Below are 20,767 nucleotides of genomic sequence, written 5' to 3' on the forward strand. Positions count from 1 at the left end.
CTCATCTAAACGCTTGCTGATTTTTTTAACCCCAAATCCTTCCAGCTTCCTGAGCGTTTCCAAGCTGCAGGCAGCAAGAAGGTAACTTCTCATAAGCCGCTTGCAGCATGCAGTGCCCGAGCCGGGCTCAGACTGGCTGCAAAAGAGTGCGGTAGACAGAAGGGGGTGCTGCGGCCTCGGCCAGCTCCCCCTGCCCCTCCAGCTAAGTGTCATAACCCTCCGCAGGAACATAGAGTTCCCCAGCATTCAAGCAGCTTTATTGGCTCCCAAACAACCTGGAAGAAAGCAAACTGGGCTGTCTGGTGCGGGGCTGCTCTCAAATGGTGCGGCAGCTGGACAGGGTGCCTGGATCTGCTGAGTGCCCCCCCCCTTCCTCGGCTCACCTGCACCCCGGGGTGTCCTGCTCCAGGAGGGGATGAGGAGTAGAAGGTTCTGGTTTTGGCTGAGCAAGAGGCAGTGAGGAGGAGCAAGGTAGAGTGAACGCTTACAATTGGGCTCTGTCTTTAGAAAACTCCCATCGCTTGGCTTTCTGCTGCCTTGAAGCCTGTTGCGTTTGCTTTTGCAAATTGAACTTTTCTGTAACGTGCAAATTGCTTTCCCTCCAGGGGGGGGGCAGGGTGTGTCAGAGGAGGGGGCACGTAAAGGCTCCTTCTGAAGAAGGTGTCTTGAGGTGGTATTATTAGGAGTCCCCCAGCGTGCTGGATTATTGCAGGGCGATGTCATATTGTGGTGCAGTCACCCTGCTGCAGTGTCCGTATGTCTGTAGGAAACAAAGTGCCTGTGGCGGGGTTTGCCAGAGAAAGTTTTCTCTACGGCTACCAACACTCAGAGATCTGTCACAACCAAAAATTGAGCTGATGGTAGTTTTAGATACCATCTCACCGTACTCAAATATCTGTTTTGTGGAAATTGAGCTCGCTCTTTCTTAAAAAGACCCACTTCGGCGCCGATGGCGACACAGGTTACATATGACAGAGCTCTCTGCCGTGTAGCACCTCGGTTTGAGACCATCGTGCTGGTTGTGGCAGGCAGATGAGAGCCCCTCGGATCCAGGTGGGGCTCTGCAGAGTTTGAGTTCTTTTCTTTCTTAAAAGCGTTGTCAACTTTAACAGCACTGGAAGGTGCTTTGAGTAAATATTTGTCCCTTTTCTCTGCCTGTGGCTTTGGGGTTCTGGGAAAAAGGCTGCATTTCTTCCCCTTTGCATTTGGGAATTGTTTGCCCTGGCCCAGCCCAGTCCTTTTGCGGGATGAGACTCTGCTTGTGAAAGAGCCGCCCAAGGAGGGAGGCAGAGTGGTCCTGCCTTTCCAGAGGGGAACAGTTTCTCTGTGGTTCTTTGGTAGGATGCAACAATTTATAGGACGATTTTCATATATGCTTGAACCTTAAACCTCTGAGCCAGGCAGCTGCCTGCAGGTTGGTGCCCTTCCTGGCTCTTAAAAGGCATCGTCACCCTTTTGCTCAGCCTTTGTGGGATGCAGTGGGTTCCATCCTCGGGCAGGACATGGGACTGTGTCAGCAGGATCGCTGCAAACGGGAGCAGACACCTTGAGTAGCCCGTGGCTGCTTGCTGAGCTCAGGCTACTTTTGGCATTTACCATCTTTTCAGGCCTGTAACGTTCTGAGTGTCTGTAAAATAAAGGGGGGGGAGATGTACAGCCTGCACAGCTACCTATCCCAAGGAGCAAACCGCCTTTCCCTCCATCATGCTCTGCCACCACCCTTGATCCCGCAGAGCTCCCTTCTCCTGAAGCCTCAACGCCTCGTGCTTTAGTGCACATTATCTGGGAACTTATTTCAAGTGCTGGTATGTTTTCAGGATTGTGTGCCTAAAAATAATAGTATCAAACAGACACCAGTGGAAGGTCAAGGATTCAGACGGCTTAAAGCTGTCCCCTTAGGGCAGCATCTGAATGTGGAAAACTTGTGTCAAGGGTAGAGGCAGGAGCTGGAGGAGAGGAGCTTTAAAGTGCTCTAATGCTTTCCTAAATTCCCTGCCCGTTCTTGTTCCAGTCCTGCATGGGGATGGAACCATTTGGGATTAGTTTTTCCCTTTTTCCTCTCCGGGCAATAAAACTGGTCCCCTCTTTGGCTCAAGTTGGGGTTGGTACCCATCGCTGGCAGACCGGAGGCCGTGGGGAGAGGAGTTTGCTGGGCAGCCATTTCACCCTTCTTCCCCCAAAGTCCCTGCAGCAGGGCTCTCGTCACACACAATGCCAAAAACTGGCTCCAGCAGGTTTTGTTCGTGGCAGTACCCTCGGTTGGCAGCCCACACACAAGGTGCCCAGCATGGCTGCCCCCCCGCCGTGCCTTTTCACATTCATACCCACCAGGGGCATCGTTACTATTGTTTGTAACATCTCTTGGAAAAATGAGTCATGGGCATTTTGCCTGCCCTCAGCAGGGAAACTCTGCCACATTAGCAGCAGCAACGCCCGCCCCCCCCCCCCCCCCCCCCCCCCCGGGCCGCTGCTTCACATACCAGCAGGCCCCTTCGTGCAAGGAGCTGGACTTGTTTCGCTGAAGTTGGTCGCTGGTGCTGCTTTTCTTGCCAGCAGTAACCTGGGCTTCGGGGAGGGCGTTGTTCCTCGATTCCCCAATGCACAGAAGCCTGGACGGAGTTCAGACCAAGGTGTCGCAGCACACTCCATCACCGGAAAGCCAACCCTGTTCCTGTAGATCTTTTTCCCTCCCATCCCTTGAGCTGCAATATTTAAGCCCAATTTTCCTGCACTTGTCTTTGGGCCGTGTTCCCTCCATTGCCCATTGGGTGGGTCATGTTTTCTGGGCTTCTCCCGCAACGATGCCAGTTTGTCTGCGACAGAGATTGTTATTTACAGCTCTGCTCCGTGGGGCAGGCTGTCATCTAACTGCAGGATTTGAGGTATAGACCTAAAACAAAGTCATGAGATAGCCTTAGATTTGGGCAGTCTATTTGACTTGCATGTGAGTATTTATTAGGACACTCTGGTCCCATTCCCTGTTTTGCCTGTCTCACCAGAAAAAGTGTATGAGATCAGGTTTGCGGAAGGGTTTGCCTCACTGCAAGGGCCAGAGCTTCAAAAGCAGACTGATCTTTCCTGCAGGTCCAGCCCTGATTCTGGCTGCTGCTTTTCAGAATTTTTCCTTATCTGCTATTCTTCAGTCTCTTGTCTGCGAAATAGGAGCAATATCTAATAGTCCCCTGGAGGGGTGATGGCTGATGGAGTGTTGTGATGTCCTCAGCTGAGTGGAACAGCGCTGTGCACCGACCTGCTGTCTCTGGCTCTCCTGCTGCCAGGCAATCTGGTTTGTAAATAAATCTGAGTTTTCCAGGGATACTTCTCTCCTTCCCTGTGCTCCCTGTTGGGTGGCTTAAGAGTTAAGGAGGCTATTCAGGTGGTCGTTTTTCACCTTGTAAACTGAGCTAGAAGTAGGCCAGGTCCAGCTGGTAAGGCATCTTGAAGGGTTGCCGGGTCTCAGTTGCATTTTAGACGTTAAGATGCTATAGAATAGAGGGGAAGTTTGACCAGCTGCCGTACCCCAGGTGTTTGACCCAGACACCGGTGTCCCCCACTGCAGCGCCCATCCAGCGTGCCTGGCCGTGGTTTGTGTCGGCGGCACCTGCAGAGCTGCTCCCTGCCCCTCCAGTGCTTGTCACCCCGCGGAGCACAGGCAGCCCCAAGCTGCTCTTGGGGGGGGGGTTTGCCCCCTGCCTTGCCACGTGCAGGTGTCGGGGGGACGGGAGGGCAACGCCAACGGGAGCCACGCTTTGGTGGAGATGGGCTGTCGAGTTAGCAGCAGGTACCAGCATCCGCTCTTGAAAAGGCTTTGTTCTCAGCTGGGGAACGGCAGACCGTACTGCACCACTGCCTCCTCCCCAAAGTACAGTGGTTTGGAGCCCATCCCTTTATCATAAATCAACAACAGAGCTAATATTCATATCGAGGAAGTGAGATAATATCTGAGCCCAAGGTGGGCTCCGAATTGGGTGCATGAGACATGCACAAGTTTCGGAGAAGAGGGAAAGGGGGGCTGCGGTGGGAGCTCTTTATCAGAGAGGAAATTGCACTATTCAAGGGGGAAAGAGGGTGTACATGTGTGTCTATATGTGCGTGTGTGCACATTTGTGTAAATAACACTTGCCAGGAGCGTGAAAGAGCCCCTGGAGCAGGACAGGCTTGCTGCCAGCACCTGGGGTCGGGTTGGCACGTTGCAAACACAGGCTGACCCGTGTGCACCCAGGCTGGGGTCGGTCCGGCCCCGATGGGGAGCTGGTCACCACCACTTCCCCGGGCTGGCGGCTGAGAGGATGAGAACAAGTCCCCAGGAGCCCCAGGGATCACAGCAGAAACAGGCAAAGCAGCGCCCGAACTCCCAGGGCTGCGGGGTGCAGTCCCCAGGGGATGGGTACCCTTGGTACCCGGTGTGCTTGGACTCTGCAGACTGCAGCCCGGCTACTCGAGGGAGGAAACCTCCCTTTGCTCCACGGTGGAGACGTGAAGCCCAGGGGAGCTGAGGGATTTGGTCAGAGGCAGGCAGCGCAAGCAGTGCCAAGATCCACTGTCTCTTATCACACCTTACCTGTTTCTCCCAAATAGCTTCTATTGATTCCCCAAACAAATCCCTTGGTGCTTTTTCCAGAAATTAATCTTGGAGGCACTTAAGAGGCAAGGTCCACCCTCATCTTCTGATTCGAAACAGTGGGAATTCCCAGGATTAAAATATAAACAAACCCAGCTGAATTTATACCTTTATTAGCTGCAGTCCCTTCCCTCTCTTTGAAAAACCTGAACCCTGTCATTTGTTCTTGTGAGCTGAGCTTGCTCTGGGTTTACAGCTGGCCTGGGCTGGGCTTTTCCCCCTCTGAAGGTGACAAGACCAGGGGGTGGGCTAGTGCCCAGGCAGCACCAAGGTGCGTTTGGGCAGTGGGGAAAGATGCTCAGCAGCAGCAGACCTGAGCCCAGACCTTGTGCAGCCTCTCTGGCACGACGGCTGCAGTCGGGGGAGCGGGGAAGGGGGGGCCAAGCATGCAAGGCAGCTCTTCCAGCTTGTCTCTGCGGGGTTATCCAGGAGGGTGGTCGGACCCTTGGGAAGGGGGGCTCTGCTGGGTCTGAGCCCAACAGGAGGAGCGGGGCACGGTCGTGAAGCTATCCCAGGCTGATTTTCTGCAGGGTGGGTGTCCCCTTCCCCCAGCTGAGCTTGCCAGCGCTGCTTTGCAGGGCCCCGGCCCCCTCCCGGGGCTCAGCCTGGGCTCCCTGGTTGAGTTCCTCCCTTCCCCAGCTGTTGTGAGCAGCCTCATGCTGAAAGAGCGTCTCCGGGGAGAGCATATCTCTTTCCTGCTCCATCAATCTCCCAGCCCACCTCCGGCATCTCCTGATGTGCCGGGGCAGCGGCAGGCTCCGGAGGGCTCAGCTGTGGGCTAGAGATGGCTCCCTGCTCCATTCCCCCTCCCCCAGCTTTTGCATAGCACCCAGATTTATTTTTACATAGGAAGGAGCTACGTAAATAAATCCTGGGCCTGGGGTGCTGCACAAACAGTGAAGGGAGGACCCAGGGCTGCATCGTCCTTTCCCAAGTCCCTTTGATGGGACCAAATACCTTTTCCTTGGTCCTGATGGACAAGTCGGGCTTTGAAGCCGACCCCAGCAACCGCCCCTTGCTCGGCGTGCCTGGGGATGCTGTGTGATGAGAGGAGGCAGCAAAAACCTAGGGATATTGCAGCGAGGCCACAGCCCCATCCAGCACGGCTGTAGCCTGGGCACCTCCCTGGGCTGCCGGCCAGCAGCAGCGCGGGGGCTCCATCCTGCTCCGCTCCTGGCATCAGCTCCCACCTTAAATGCTGAGTGTTTTGTTATTTTGTTTTGTTTTTTTCCCCCTCGCCCTGGCACAAGTTTGCTGGAGTCCGCAGGGGTGGCGAGAGCGACCTCAGCCCCTCCGGGGTGAGCCCTCCCTGCTCTCACCCCATCGACGTGGGGCGTGGGGGGTTTCTCTGCGTGCTCCCCGCTCGGGTGGGTGGTCCTGAACGCCTCTGCCCGTGCTGTGCCGGGCCGTGCCCTGGCCTGTGCGGGCACAGGCGGGCTGCAGCGTGCCGTGCCTTTTTAGGAAGGGTGGTGGGGAGGGGGTGGGGAAGGAAACATGCCTGCTTCGTTATTTAGTGTCCCACACACGGAGCCTGCTTGGCCCTCGGGAAACCTCCATCCACTGCGCGGCTGGGATCTGCAGCGAAAGCAAACAATGGGATCCCCAGAGACAACAATGCCCCATTGTCCTTTGAAGCCATAACAATGAAACAATAGACCACAGTCTGCTCCCTTTATTCCCAGGCACGCCCCCCCCGCAGCCCCGTCCTGCGGCCCCGGGGCTGTCTGCGTTTCGGGGGCTCACGCCGTCCCCGAGGACCCGCTGCCCGCTGTCCCCCCATCCCGCTCACACGGCTCCCGTCCCTCGCTCACGGGGTGAGTCTCAGGGGTCCCCACGGCCTCCCCGTCCGCGCCGGTTGTGCCAGAGAGGAGAAGGAGGTGGCTTCTAGCAGGCTTTGATCCTCCGGGTTTCATCAGTGGGAGGGATGGAAAAGAAGTCCCGTTAGGTCATGTGGCCGGTGCCCTGGAGAACAGCAGGGCTTTGTTGTCTCCGGGGATGGCCACTTGTCAGCTCTCGCCATCACGGGCACTCCCTGAAGGTTTCCGGGTGTATCCTCCTCAGGTTAGAAACAACCCCGGCGGCTGTTCCCACCCTGGTTGCTGCGGGCACCCCCAAATGCTGCGCAGGAGCGTGGGCCTGGGGAGTTAGGCAGGAGGGGATGGGGTGCAGGGCGTCCTTTGAGCTGCTTTCCAGATGCCTCTGCTCTCTTCCCTCTGTCTCCTGGCCACATCCAGCCACCCCCAAGGATCGAGCCTTCAGCTGCTCTTTGCATCCCTGTGGTCCCCAGGAGCTGCTGGGGGTTGTCTTGGAGCCAGAGGGGATGAATCCCCCCCGCCTTGCTTTGCCAGATGGGCTGCAGCAGCCCTGGGCACCCATGGCTGGCAGTGTGAGGGGCGGGTGCCCACCCTGCAGCCCCAAGGGTCCTTTTCCAAGGGCACCCGGTCTCCGTGCAGCATGGGGGAGGTGCTGGGGGGGGCGGGGGGGTGGGCACTGGGCGGTGGGAACGCTGCTGCGAGGCAGCCTTGGTGTTTCCTGCTGTTGAGAGCTCTCCTCATTCCTTCACTGGCTCCCGAAGAGCGGCGATGGGGGGGAACCAGGGTTGTGTTAGCCAGGGACCACCAATGCCAGAGCCAGGACTGCTTGGCCGGGCTTGGATCCGCTGTGGATAAGGGCTCAGATCCCCGTCCCGGCTCCGGGAGTCGGAGCAGGCGGCTCGCTGGAGCGGGGGCTCCTCGCCCTGCCTCTGCTTCCCAGCTGTGTGTGTGGCTGTGGCACACGGCCACCGTCACGGCTGTGTCGGCATCCTCGGCTCATCTGCCGAGAGCAGGGTCCGGTTTGTCCTTCTGCTGGTGTTTGGCATGGAGGGAGAGGGGAACCCAGTGCCGGGCTCGGGGACACGGGGACCCCGCTCTCCCCAAAGGCCATTGCCAGCTTCCTCCTGCGCCTCAGCTTGTTCAGAAGCACGGGAGCTCCTGGAGGCCCCCCGCTCCTCCCCATTACCTATGGGCAGACAAACCCACCTGAATAGGTAATGAATGGAGAGGAGAAAAGAGATCGGGAGTACATTGTGTTTCCAACAGGCCGGGAACAATTGCTAAATACAAATCACACAGAGAAAAGGGAGAGAGAGAGAGAGACAAAAGAAAGAACCCCAGCACAAAGGAGAGGAATGAAATGGTAAGTAAAGTCAAACAAAAAGGAGCCGGGCTGAGACAAAAGAAGGGAACAATATCCCCGAGGCAATAGGCTCCTGAACAATGGGGACAGTGACAGCGGCACAAAGGCACACTGTTTGCAAGTAGACGTTATCTCACACAGCCACTGGCAGGCCTGGCCCTGGCGCTTCTATTTTCAGGGATGCTTTTGTGCTGCGCTGAACAATATTCCTTGCATGGCTGCAGATAGAGAGATGAGGGGGGTTTGGTTCTTTTTTTGCCTTGCCGGTGCCAGCTCTGTAATAAAAACAGGTTCAGCCCTTCGGAGAGCGGGGCAGAGCGAGGGGGTGGGTGGGCAGAGCTGGCTGAGCCGACCCGCCGATGCCAGGGGTGGCGCGTTTCGCTGGTGGATGAGCGTCGGGTCGATGTCGCCTCCTGCAAGGGCCAGGCTGGGCCCCCCCAGCACCCCCGGGGCATTCACAGCAGGGCCGGCACCCATGGCTCTGGGCGGTGTTTTATGACTCACGTTCCAGGGCATATCAGCTTCTTCGCACTCAACCAGCTGCCCTTACAGGCCTGAAAGCAGAACCGGGCAGACCAGAAAGATGGCTTTTTCTGGCTGCTTTTGTTTCAAGCACTTAAGTGTTTAATCTCTGAAGTTTGGGGGCAGGGTCAGAGGTGCCCGCTGGGCCCAACCCTCCTCCCCCCAGGTGCTGGCAGAGCTGCCGGGCTGCTGTCAGGCATGGCTCCCTGGCATCCCTCCGCACCCATCCCCTGCTCCGTGGCCGTGGGGGAGTCACCCAGCCCCGGTGAGATGAGGCAGTGGCACAGTTTGGAGCAGTTAAGCTGCAGGTCTTGGCTCTGCCGTGCTCAGACGCCACAGTTTGCCAGACCAGAGCCTGGGTGAGGGTGTCCCCGACCCATCCAGCCTCTTCCTGCCAACCAACCTGGAGCCACAGGAAAGGCTGGGCAGGCAGATCCCCTTTTCTCTTTTTTTACCGGGGCTGGCGGGAGCTGTGTGGGTGCTGCCACCGCTAACGGGGCTGGGGCAGGACCGGGGCTCTGCTCTGCACCCTCTGTGTCTCGCCTCCTGCTTGCACAGGTTGCCAGTCCATTGCTGGCCCCAGCATCCCACATCCTCAGCTGGTGTAAATCAGCAGCAGCAACTCGGGATGGGCTGTGGGAGCCGGTGCGTGGCTGCTCCCACCAGACAGGCTTTCCCAGCCCGCGATGGAGAGCTCGCTTGCTGTGCCTGCGATGGTTTGTGGGCTTCAGTGGAGCTTGGACAGGTTTTGTCCAGCTCTTGCCTTCCCAGTTGTCTCCCAATGTCTGGTCCCGCCTGGTAATGGGCTGGCTGCATTGCGAGCCCAGGGTCACGCTGCTGCGGTTACACACCAGCGCATTTAACAACGGCGTGGGGGTTGTTATTGCAGGGCATCTTATCAAAGCGCCCCGTCTGCAGGACCCAGCTGCTTCCAGCAACAGCTGGATCCATCCATTTGGGCAGGGAGTGATGTTCCCCCATCACCCACCCCTTCCTGGAGCTCCTGTGCCTTTTTCCCCTGTGGTCCCACACGCAGAAAGCCGTCCCTCCTGCACCACCCCGCCACGAGCTGCCACAAATCATGAGGACGTCACCCAGTTACCGTAAGTGACTTGGGAGGGAAGAAATCAGGGTGTTGCGAAGACAGAGTCAAAGATGCCCCGTATCGGTGCCGATCTCCTGAGACACCCAGTTTTAGCAGATGGGTTTAGCTCTCGCTTGAAAAAGCTGCGTTTTCTGATATTGATCATGTTATCTGAGGGTACATCCTGTTGCTAAGTTTGGCTGCTTCCTCCGTTCAACAGCTGTTGTGCAGCTACAGCTGCTTTAAACCTGTGCGGGATGGTGTGTGTCAGGGCCGGGGGTGTGTGTGTGTGTGTGTGGGGGGGTTTTGGTGTTCATAAAAATGGATCCTGGGTTTCATTTGACAGCGGTGAGCAAGAGTGATGCGACGTCCCGGTGGTGCTGTGCTGAGCAGGGTTGCATCCTGCCCTTTCCTGCTCGGCCAGTGAATCATGACACGACCAGTCGCTGAGGACGCAGCACTGGTGTGTGTGTGTGTGGGGGGGTGCGTGGAATATTTGGGGCACTAAATCAAAGCAAAGCGGCGGAGTCTTAACGTTGTTCTCAGGGAAACGGCTCCCTAACCCTGACCGCCCGCTATCTGATTTTGTGCTTGTGTTTGTACACGTGTTCGAGGTGCAAAGCGGGCATAGGAACCGCCGTTCTCCCAAAGCTAAAGCCCTCGTACCCTCTGTGGCTCGCCGGAGAAGCAGCCCCACGCCCTGCGTCCCGTGTCAGGAGCTCGGCAAGGCCAAACCTTTCTGCAAGTCCCTGTTTCCAAAGGGTGCATCGGCCCCGCCGTGCGATGGGCACCAGCAAAACCCGATGACCCTGGGGACTTTAACTGGTTTCATTGGGGCAGCAGCTCTGCCTTCGGGCTTCCCCTGGGCTCTGCCATGCTGAGGGATCACAAATCTCCACAGTTAAAATCCCCGGAGGCAGGATGATGCTCTTTGGTCTTCTTGGGAGAGCGCAGCAGCCCACTCCTTGCTCTGGGCAGCCCTTTCCAACCATCACCCAGCCCTCGGGGCTGGGATGTTTTGCCTCTGCTCATCCTCTGCCTGCCTGTCTGTGTTAGGAATTTCTCTCTTCTCACAAGGCTGATGGGTGAAAACAAGTCTGGCTCTTTCTGATATAATTTTGCAAAGTTGGAGTTCTTTCCTGCAATTAGCTGGTATTTAAACCCTCGCTAACCCTTAACATCCTAATGACAATAATAATGATGCTTCACACATCCCGCAGTGCCACGCATCTAAAGATTACACTCACTAATTAATTAAACCCCGACCCCCCCTGCCTCTACTTTCCTCACTGAGGAGAAGAAATCGCTAAGAGTCTCTTAAGAAAGGACATAAAGGCAGGGAAATCCAGGCAGCAAAACAAGACAAATGGGGATTTGAAGACAATCCAGGCCGGGCCCATGTGACCCGAGGAGTGGACCAGGCAGGAGAAAGGATAAAAATGCCAAGCACAGAGCAGCAAGAGAAAACAACCGCCAGCTTAAAAACCCGGGGAAAGAAAAGCACCAAGATGAAGGGAGTGACAAAGCATCAAAGGGAAGAGAAACCAAAGGCGTCGGAACAAAGGACAAGCTGGAACAAAGGACCAAAGAAGGGAGAACAAAAGCACTAAATAGAAAACAAAGGCAGAGGACAAGAAAAGCCCCTCTGTCAGGGCTGAGCTGGAGGGTCCCGGCCCGGTGGGAGGTGGGTGGCACTGGCGGTGCTGCGGGTCCCCGCTGGAGCCCGGCTGGCCGAGGGCGCCGGAGCCTGGGAGCGGGGGCCCCAGGAGCCCAGTTTCGCCTTTGAATGGGAGGCGATGGGCTCGGCCCCCCAGCGCCGTGCCGTCTCGGGCGCTGCGTGGAGGTCGGACAGCGGGCTGGGGACACGGCTTTGGTCCCCCCCGCTGCCCTCCGGCCGCGGCCCCCTCCCGTCCCGCTGTGTGGTCCGGCCATCCCCTCCCTCCCTTCCCCACGCGCCTCTTCGGCGCAGCCTGCTCAGCATCACCCCTCTGTGCTTTCCTCCCCCGGCGCAGCCCCCTGCCCCGTCTGCCGCCCCAGCCCTGCGGCGCGGGGACGGCTGGGGATGCTCTGGGGAGGCTGCCAGCCTGCCTGAGGAGTCCTCCCCCACCCCGTGGCTTTCCCTTAGGAGACGAGCCATCGGCCAGTGCTCCGTGTGTGGCTAACTCGGTCCTGTGCTCCGGGGGAGGACGATTCGCATCGCCTGGATTAAAAACAACAGCGGCATTCAGGTTGGGAATAGAGAGTTACAGAGATGCGATGCCGCTTTGTTTCCTCTCCCCGTCGAATCCCTCTTTGGAGCTGAAAGTCCCCGGCAGGGTTGTTGGCATGCATGGGTCCGGCCGTGTTACGCGTGCCGCCTTGCAGGGGGACGTGGGGGGTACCCCCGGGGTCGGGCAGCTGGCGGGGGGTGAGGACGGTGGCGGGGGACGGGAGCCCCGCCGGAGCTGCAGCAGGCACTCCGCTCTGCCCGGGGTGCTTTGGCTGCTTGTAGCTGCCATGGTTTTGGAAACGGCGGGTGATTTCAGCGTCTTTCAGAGGTGCCAATCTGGCAGGCTCTCAGGCAGCTGGAGAACCAAGGGGCTTTCTGAAAATCCCCCTTCCAGATCCAGAATGTGGCCCCAGTCCCGGGTCTGTTCTCCATCAGCCGCCCTGGCTGCGCACCTTCCCCGTGAGCCAGGTGGTGACATCTCCTCCGTGTCCTGCCCGCAGGCAGTGCTGGCCAAAGCCACCCTCCTTCACCAGCACATCGCCCTCGGCAGAGGCTGGCGGCTGGGCGGGGAGGGGGCCGGGGCAGTGGCACGCAGGATTTTCCCACAGCGCCCAAACACTCGCAGCATCCTTTGCTGTGCCTGCCACAGGGAGAGTTTCGGTCATTTCTAAATGTTTTGCCCAGGTATTTCTGCTCATGCAACAGCTGGAGTTCACCTGCAGTTTCATTATTTGCTCAATTTTACTTTGCTTTTCCGACAAGCTCTCTCTGAGCGTTGGCTAAGAGCTGAGCTGCTCCGAGTGCGCTCCCCATAGAGCAATCCTGGAACATCTTGGTTTTATTATGCCCAGATTAGAGCCTTTTACGCTGTGGGCGGACTCGCTCGCACAGCCCTGACTCCCTGCAGTAGCCGGGCACTGCCAGCATCAGGGGGGAAGGCAGCACGGAGCTCCCAGTCGCTGGGAACGCCTCTGAAGTAGCCAGGATAAATTGCTGTGTTTGGGTGGAAATAATTGGTAGGTTAATTCGTGGAGCTCACCCACCACCCTGCTAGGAGCCATGAGGGCAGGCGCCGGGCCGGGGGCAGGAGGAGAAGCTGCCAGCTCGGGGAGGGTTTGGGATGCGCTGCTTTCACAGCCATCATCCCCCAGTGCACAAGACCCAGCTGTGTTCCCAACCTGAGCCCCAAAAGCCCACCCTGAGCCCCAAAACCAAGGCAGGCAGGGACTGTAGGAGCTCTGCCAGGGAAGCAGACACAGGGAAAGGCAGCACCTGTGAGGCACAAAATAGGTACAAGACCATCACAACAAGCTGCCCATCGCCTGGGGATGCAGAGAACTCGGCAAGACAGGTCACCGGCGGAGCCCTTGGTGTGTCACATCCTTCAACCTTACGGACTACGAGAGCTGGGTACAATGGGGTGAACTGAGGACAGCCCCAGAGCCGCCACAGTTCCAGAGGGTTTGAGCTTCTCTATTAGCATTGCCCTATCAGCTTGGCTTTAATGGGCTGCAGATGTCTGTCTGTCTGCCCGTGCGAGGCCACAGCGTGTGCGCCTGCTACGGCTCCCGGTGAGCCGGTTCTCACCTCGTGGCACGGCCGGGGACACGGTGCTGGCCTCGCCGCGGCGCGCCCAGCCTTGGAGCCTCTTGGCCCGGGGCTTCTCGCTGGGTCTGCTGGGTTACAAGGGACCTTTTTGGGTCCCTCTGCTCACTCCGCCAGTCCGGCACAGCTCCTCCTTTCTGAGAAGAGCAGTGTGGCCGCTCACTCGCAGACAGGGACACTGTGGGGTTTTGCCCTTGTCCCATGTGCATGGGGGTATTGTGAGATGCACAAGGCAGGAGCTGGGCAAGATTTGAAGCCCATCATCTCCCCAGTCCATGGAGATCAAGGCTGTCAAGCTGCTCCCCGGCTCCTCTCCTTCCTCTCACCCCGTTTGTGCTGCCTGAAGCCTTGAGGCTGCTTCTTGGGGTGCTCCGCATCCCCAGGGCCAGCGCAAGGACAGCACCGTGCTTGTTTTTTTTTGGTGAGGTCAGTGGTGTTTGTGAGATGCCCAGTGGTACCCCCTGTTCTACCGCGTGCTGCGAAGGAGGGCTGTGACAGGAGCAGGGGAAGGGCGACAGGAGAGGGGCCCAATGAGCCCAACCCCTCCAATACAGCGAGGAGCTGAGCTGGCCCATGGCTCACCAGGCCACTGCCACCACACCGGTTTGGGCCAGTTGAAAAACTCGCTGGCCAAACAGCCCCCAGGGGGGTGGGTGGCAGCAACCTTCACGGGCAATGACAGCACCTTCATCTGCATCTTCCCTAGAATTTTCACAGGCACATGAGGCGGGGAGCCACGCAGCTAGCTCCCCATTAGCAATCACTTTGCAGCTTTCCCAGGCTGGTGAGGAGCAAAGCACATGCCCATTTCCAAACAATGGGCCCACTTCCGTGCAGGAAGCAAGGTCGTATTTGTTCTCCCTGCTTTGCCCCCTCCGGCCAGTTATAAAGGGGCCAAGCCATTGTCTGAACCATTTCCATGACTCAGTCACCAGTATCCTGCGATGGGGAGGCCGGGACTCGCAGCCAGCACAAAGCAGGAGGCACGGCTCCTGCGGCCAGCGGCACCACAAGCTCCGCAGCAGGGTGGGGGGCTTGGGAAAAGGAAGGCGGGCGCTGGCCGTGCCTTTCCCCTCCGTGCCCCTTGCGCTGGCAACGGTGGGATCTTTGCCCCCACCAGCTTTCCTGGCCCCTCCACCCATTGTCCCAGCTTCCTTCTGCTGAGGGAAGCAGAAAGCTGCGGGAGGGATTGCGGGGTGGGAGCAGCCCTGGTTGCTCGCCTGGGTGCAGCCAGTTAGGGAGAGATGGAGCAGGAGCTGAGCGGGCCCCGTGTGACCCCGTCAGAAAGGGCAGGGACTGTCTGCACCGTCGTGTCCATCCTGACACCTTGTGCCTGTGGTCCCGGGGGTGCTTAGCAGGTCCTGGGGGTGCTCAGCAGGTCCAGGGGATGCCCCATGGGTCCTGGGGATGCCCCATGGGTTTTGGGGGTGCTCAGCAGCTCCTGGGGATGCCCCATGGGTCGTGGGGGTGCTCAGCAGCTCCTGGGGATGCCCCATGGGTCCTGGGGGTGCTTAGCAGCTCCAGGGGATGCCCCATGGGTCCTGGGGGTGCCCCATGGGTCCTGGGGGTGCCTTGCAACGATATGGAGAGGAGGAGATGGGGGTGGAGCTGGTGTGGCTCAGAGGAGGACGTGGGGAAGAGCAGAGCCAGGATGGGGACAGGACCCATGGTGACACCTGGGCAGATGGGCCACCACCTCCTGGCACCCATCTGGGGGGTGGTGCTGGACCCAGGGGACCACAGTGTGGCTAACACCTGGGGGGCCTGCCAGGCACCGGGCAGAGAAGGCCACCACGGCCACCACGGCCACGGGAACAGGGGAGGAAGGAAAGGAAAGTGAAAGTCCAGGCTGCTGCTCCGGCCTGGCTGTTGCTATGACGACCCGAACAAAGCTCCCGCTCCCTCTTTTTTGGCTCGGTTGTGCGGGTCCTCGGCCCCTTTGTTAATTGTTTCCCTGTCCAGTTTGGGGGGGATGCACCGGGAGCGGCTCGGGGGGCCTCGCTGGGGCAGCCGCAGCCCCGGGAGCGCGCGGAGGTCCCTGCGCGCTCGGCGCTCGCTTGGCCACCGATAACCCTCTCCCTCACGTGTTCTCTCAGGGTCTTCTCCCAGTCCAGGGGTGGGAGCAGTTGGAAGCCACCAGCACAAGCAGAGAGGGGCTGGTGGCTTTGGTGGGCGCAAGAAGCATGGGATGGCACTGGGGGCAGGCAGTATCCCCCCTTCTCCCTAGGGAAGGGGCTTCAAGGGGTTTGGGGGGGCTGGCACAGGGTGAGCAGCCTTTGCATCCTGCCCTGCTGCAGATTTGGTATTTGCTGCACAGCCCTGGGGATGCTCTGTCCTCTCAGGGCCTCAGTTTCTCCATCTGTGAAATGGGTACATATATCGCTGAGCTCCTTTACGTTGTGGGGTCTGTGGGTGCAGCCCACTTGTCACCATTTTTTCCAAACACAGTTGTGCTTCGTGTTTAATCCTCTGGGTGAAGATGCCAGATGGGAAACTCTCCCAGATAACTTCTTGCCTGGGTCTGCCCAGCTCCGCTCATTCCTGTGTGATGGGGACAGGGTGAGGGGAGGCTGGATATGGGGGGTGGGGGCCTGAGCCCCTCCAGAAACCCCATGCTCCCAGTTAGTGCGTGGTGGCTGGGGGAGCCTGGAGTACCAGGACCCCAAGCTCTTTTCTTCTGCTCCTGGGACTGGGTGAAGACAATGTTTGGAAAAAAGAAATTCTCATGGAAGAAAATAGCGGTGTGGGGGAGGAAACAGCTTCGAGTCAATGGGAATTTTCCCTGTTGGTAAAATGTAAACAGTTCTTCTTCAATGTTGACATAACATTTTAAAGATTTCATTATACAAAAAAGACTGTTTGTCAACATTTGTTTGTTCAAACCACCCCCCTTGCTCTCCAGCTGGAGCACCGTTTTGCTCCAAATTAAGATTTTTTTTTTTTTTTTTTCCTTTGGGAAGGCGAGTGATGGCATTCCTGGCAGAGCCATTGGTGGGATGTGGGGTGGGGGGTGCGGGATGTGGGGCACGGGAGGGGCTCCTCAGCAGCCGAGGGCAGCAAAGGCCCTGCCAGGGCCCTGTTTCCCTCTTGGTACACCCGAGCTCCCAGCTGGGTTACCCCTTGTCTCCCAGATCCATGGTGGTCTTGTGGCTCTGGGCGAAGGAGCAAAAATTGGGGATGATGTGGGGAGGAGAGGCTGGAAGTTGGGCTTTGGGGTCTGTCACTTGGTGTGCTGTGGTTTTGGGAGTCCCGTCCCCCCCCCCCCCCCCCCCCCCCGGAGCTGCTGCGGGTTGTGCTCTCTGCAGGCCAGGCATTGTCCCAGTCCCTTGCTGGGAGTGGGTAGGACTGGTCCCCGCACTGACTGGGGTCCCAGGGTGCCTCCCAGGACTCCTCTGAGTCGTCCCTCAGTTTTTGGGGGTGTCTCGGCCCCGCCACAGGACTCCAGAGCAGAGGGTGGGAGCAGTTCGGGAGCTCCCGGCGGTGTCACGCGTGGGTCCCCCGGAGGGGCAAGGGGTCCCGAGGGGAGGGGACGGGGCAGAGGGGCCGCCCCGGAGCCGGCTGCTGGCTGGCTGGACCGGTGTCCCTCCTCCCTCTCCTCCTCCCCTCCTCCTCCTCCTCCTCCTCCTCCTCCTCCTCCTCCTCCTCCTCCTCCTCCTGCTCCTGCTCCTCCTCGCTCCCTCTCTCCGCCCGGCGCCGGGGCAGCTCCCACCGGAGGCGCTGGGGACATGGAGCGGACCTGAGCCGGGAGCGGCGGCGACGGAGCCCGCACCGGCACCGGCACCGGCAGCGGCGGGGACCGGGGCTCAGCGCTGCAGCGCGGCGGAGCCGTGAGTGTGACCGGGTGGGGGCACGACCCGGGGAAGGGGGGGGGTCGGGCACGGGCATTGCCCGGAGCGGGGCACAGACACAGCCCCGGGGCGGGGAGCATCCTCCCGGGACGCGGTCCCCGACCCTGGCTGGGCTGAGCGGGGCTGAGGGGGGGGACACCGCCTGGCAGGATCCCCCCAAGACCCCTTTGCTTAAACAAGAGAAAGAAAAAGGGGAAGGGGAGGGGGGGGAGTGCGGGGCCTATTCCCCACACCGCCCCGTCCCCGCTGCAAAGTTCAGGGGCTGCAAAGTCTCCTCCGAGAGCCCCCCCCCCCCGCCCCGCGCCGGCAGCCGTGCCGGGGCGAGGGAGATCCCGGCAGACAAGGGGTTAAGGCACGGATAACCCCCCCCGGGCGATGGGGGAGGGGGGGCAGGACCGACAAGCAAGGGGTTAATCCACGGACGTCATTCTCTCCCCCTCCCCTCCCATTAACCTGCGTTGCCCCACTGAAGCCCCCTCCCTGAGACCCCCCGTCCCCCCCCCGGGAAGGTTTCTCGCCCCTTCCCACCCGCGACCCCCGGTGGGACCGGTCCCCTTGTCCCCGGCACACAGCCCGGGCCACCACGGGGTCCCCTGGACCCCCTCTCCCCCCCCAGACACGGCACTGGGGGGGGTCACAGCACAACCACCGTGCACGGACAGACGGACAGACAGACCCCGCGGGCCAGCACAGACGGGCCCGGCCGTCGTGCCCGGCCCCTGGCACACGCGTGTGCCCTCAGGACTTGGGGCTGTTTGTGGGTGTCCATGACCCTGCGGCGCTCAGGAGTTGGGGTCCCCATCCCTAGTCGCCCCCGCCGTGGGATGGAGGGGACCCTCCTGCCCCAACACGCGACTTCCCCCCCCTTCCCCCCCCCCCCCGCCTTTTTGGGGCAGGGAAAGGCGATTTCAGTCCGCTGTGATCTCAGCAACGCTCCAGCCAGTCCCGCAGAACCCAGCGCCGCCGGGAAGCAGGCGTGGGGTCCACGCAGGAAAACTTCCCGTGGCTGTTTGTCTGTCCGAGAGGGGCTGGGGTCGTTCTAACAAACCGCAGTGACAGCACGGCACTTTGGGTCTGGGGTCTGCGCTAAACCGTCGCTTGCCGGCACCTAAGGGCGGATGAACCTTGTCACTGAGATTATTACACCTTCCCCGGTGCCATGGCGTGTCCTGCTGCGCCTCAAAGTCGCGTGTCCGACCCGTCCTGGGCAAATTTGGGTCTGGGGGTGGGGGTCAAAGCTGCTGCACAACGGAGCCCTCCCTGCAGCGGGGCTGGTGCTGTGGGGTCCCACAGCCCCCCTGGCAGCTCCACGCTGCTGTGGCCGGGTGGCTGGCAGGGCTGTGGGGGCAGCTGGGGCGGGGGTGTGTGTGTGTGGGGTGGATTTGGGGGGATTTCACACATATTCGGCCCGCCCCTCCCCTCACGGGTGCTGGTAAATTTTGGCTCAGGGAGCAGCGAGGTGGGTGGTGGAGCGCAGCCCCTGCCCGGAGCTGGGCGCTCGCCCCCCGGGTCCCCCGTAGTTCAACACCGACAAAGTTAGTGGCGGAAGAGAAAATCCGAGAGATGCGTCGCCCAGGGAGCCGTAAAGGAGAGGGTTTCGTGTGAAATGCGCAAATAAAGCTTTGCTTCTTTCCACCTCCGCCTAATGATTTCCAGTGTTCTATGCAGGGGTTTCGGTGCCAGTGAGGGATGCTGCCCAGGAAAAATTACAGACCGTGGCCACATATTGTTCGAGTCTCAGTTACATCTTGTGAAGTACCTTCAGCATGGAAAACACTTGACTTCCAAAGCAAATCTGGAGTAATAGATTTTAGGAGTGAAAAAGGACCATTAGCTCAGCTAATGTGATTTTCTCCATAGCACAGACCAGATAATATCACTCAGTTACTCTCTCCTATTGAGCCAATAACTCGTGTTTGTAATTCATGCAATTTCCTTTTAGTTCAATTTAATTTTGTACAGAATCCATTCTGTTGACACTGATACAGTACTTTATTTTTTTTTATTTTTTTTTTTTGAAAGCCTGCGATTTCAGAGGCTTTGTGTTAAAAATAGCTGCTGTCCTTTGACAAACGTGGGCAGGCTAAAGACAGTTTTCTAAATCATTTGCGAGTGACACATTTTTACCAGCATCCCCCTTCTTGCTGTTTATTTGTTTCACTCACGACTGGCAGAACCACCGCCGGGGCTGCTCTCCCGCGGGGCTGGGGGCTCACCCTGGCATCTGAGCTGGCATCTCACGCAGGAGGCAAAATCCCTTGGGAGCAGAGTAATAGGTAGGAGCAGAGATCCTGGATTTTTAAAAATCCATTTTCCTCCCTGAAGCTCTTTGTGCCATCGGGCAGCTCACCTCCTCTGGCGTGCCTGCATGGCTTTTTTTTACCCCTGCCAAATTGGAGCACCCAAACCACCCCCTCCCCGGAGTGTCCTTCTGATGAGCAAAGTTTGTTCCAGCCCGGGGTGCAAGATGTCCCGGGGGGAATAGTTGGACTTTTTGTCTCTCTGCCGAAATGTCCATTTTCCGGGAGGGGGAGGGCCAGGGGAGCTGTGCCCTGGCACGGTGGGACGCTGGGGGGATGGAGCAGATCGTAAACTTGTTATGTGCTGGAGGGGTTTTAATTTCGGGATGCAGAGGAAGGGTTTTTCTCTCAGTGCAGGCAACACGGAAGCGCAGTAAATCTAGTCTTTCAGTGGGTTTATTTTTACATTTGTTACTTGCTGGTGGGCTCCCCGAGCCTGCCACTCGCGCCGCCCGTCGCCTTCCTGGGAGCGAGACTCTGCGGGGCCGAGCAGCCTTCAGGCACCCCGCGAGCAGGTCGGGGGCCAAAGGGTGGCTCTGGGCCCCGGCAGCGGCGTGCTTTGTGCTCCCCAGGTGAGCGGTTAGGGCTGGTTTGGGCGGGGGGGGGGCTGCGTGCCTCCTGCTCCCGGGCTTGCAGAGTGCCGTGGGTGGGTTGGGGCGCGGGGCTGAGCTGGGTCCCGTGGACGGAGCATCCTCGGGGCCGTGGCGGGGCTGGTGCTTGGGGGGGGGTGTTGGAAGTTTGCTGGTGAGCGTGGGGGGGGGGGATGTGCGGGGGAGTGAATCCCCGCGGGGGCACAGCGTGGGACGCGCCGGGGAAGCCGGGTCCCCTCTGCCGTCCCCAGCCCTCCCCGTGCGCTCGGCGCAACCGCGGCTGCTCCCGGATCCCGCCCGTCCTCCCCCCCCCCCCGCGTGCCACAAAACCAACCAAACTTTGAAGGATTTTGGTGTGGTGCCGGCGGGCTGGCGTTGCTTTGGGGGTCCCTCCCTGCAGACCCCGCAGACCCTTGGGGCAGCAGGACAGCCCGTTAGCCCACGGCCCGTGGCTGCTTGCCGTCCCGTGGAGCCGGCGTGGAGCGAGGTGAGCCCCGCTTTGTCTGCCCGCCGCGAAGCCGCGTTCCTGCTTGCTCCAGCTTTATCCCATTGTAAACACTTCCCGCAGTTTTGTGTCGGGCTGGCTTTGTGCGTGCACGTGTAATTGCAGAAATCAGAAAAGCTTTTATTACCGCCGCGACAACCTTTAACAGACGGCTGTGACCGATTGTAGGGACGCGCTGTCAGTACAGCTCTGCTCTGCTTTTACACCCTGGAAGTTCCCAGCCAGGCTGGCAAAATGCGTAGTGCTTATTTTCCTAAAGAAATGCACTTAATGGAAAAAAAAATAAGCCGCTCACAGGCAGGGCAG

General features: G+C 59.3%; 1 protein-coding gene across 4 annotated transcripts in view; it reads left to right on the forward strand.

The window, feature by feature from the left end:
* The first annotated feature begins 281 nt into the window (after positions 1 to 281).
* SOX13 (SRY-box transcription factor 13) overlaps positions 282 to 20,767 on the forward strand; it is a 40,332-nt gene continuing 19,846 nt past the window's right edge. For 2 of the 4 annotated variants that reach the window (XM_042800286.1, XM_042800284.1), the window contains exon 1: positions 16,901 to 17,045. The gene's annotated coding sequence lies outside the window, so the exon portion shown is untranslated. Of the gene's footprint in view, positions 472 to 16,900; positions 17,060 to 20,767 lie in introns of those variants that run through there. The other 2 variants (XM_042800285.1, XM_042800287.1) reach the window with 2 other exon arrangements.

Source organism: Tyto alba, unplaced genomic scaffold, assembly GCF_018691265.1.
Source record: "Tyto alba isolate M040663 unplaced genomic scaffold, T.alba_DEE_v4.0 Super-Scaffold_30, whole genome shotgun sequence".
Taxonomy (NCBI): domain Eukaryota; kingdom Metazoa; phylum Chordata; class Aves; order Strigiformes; family Tytonidae; genus Tyto; species Tyto alba.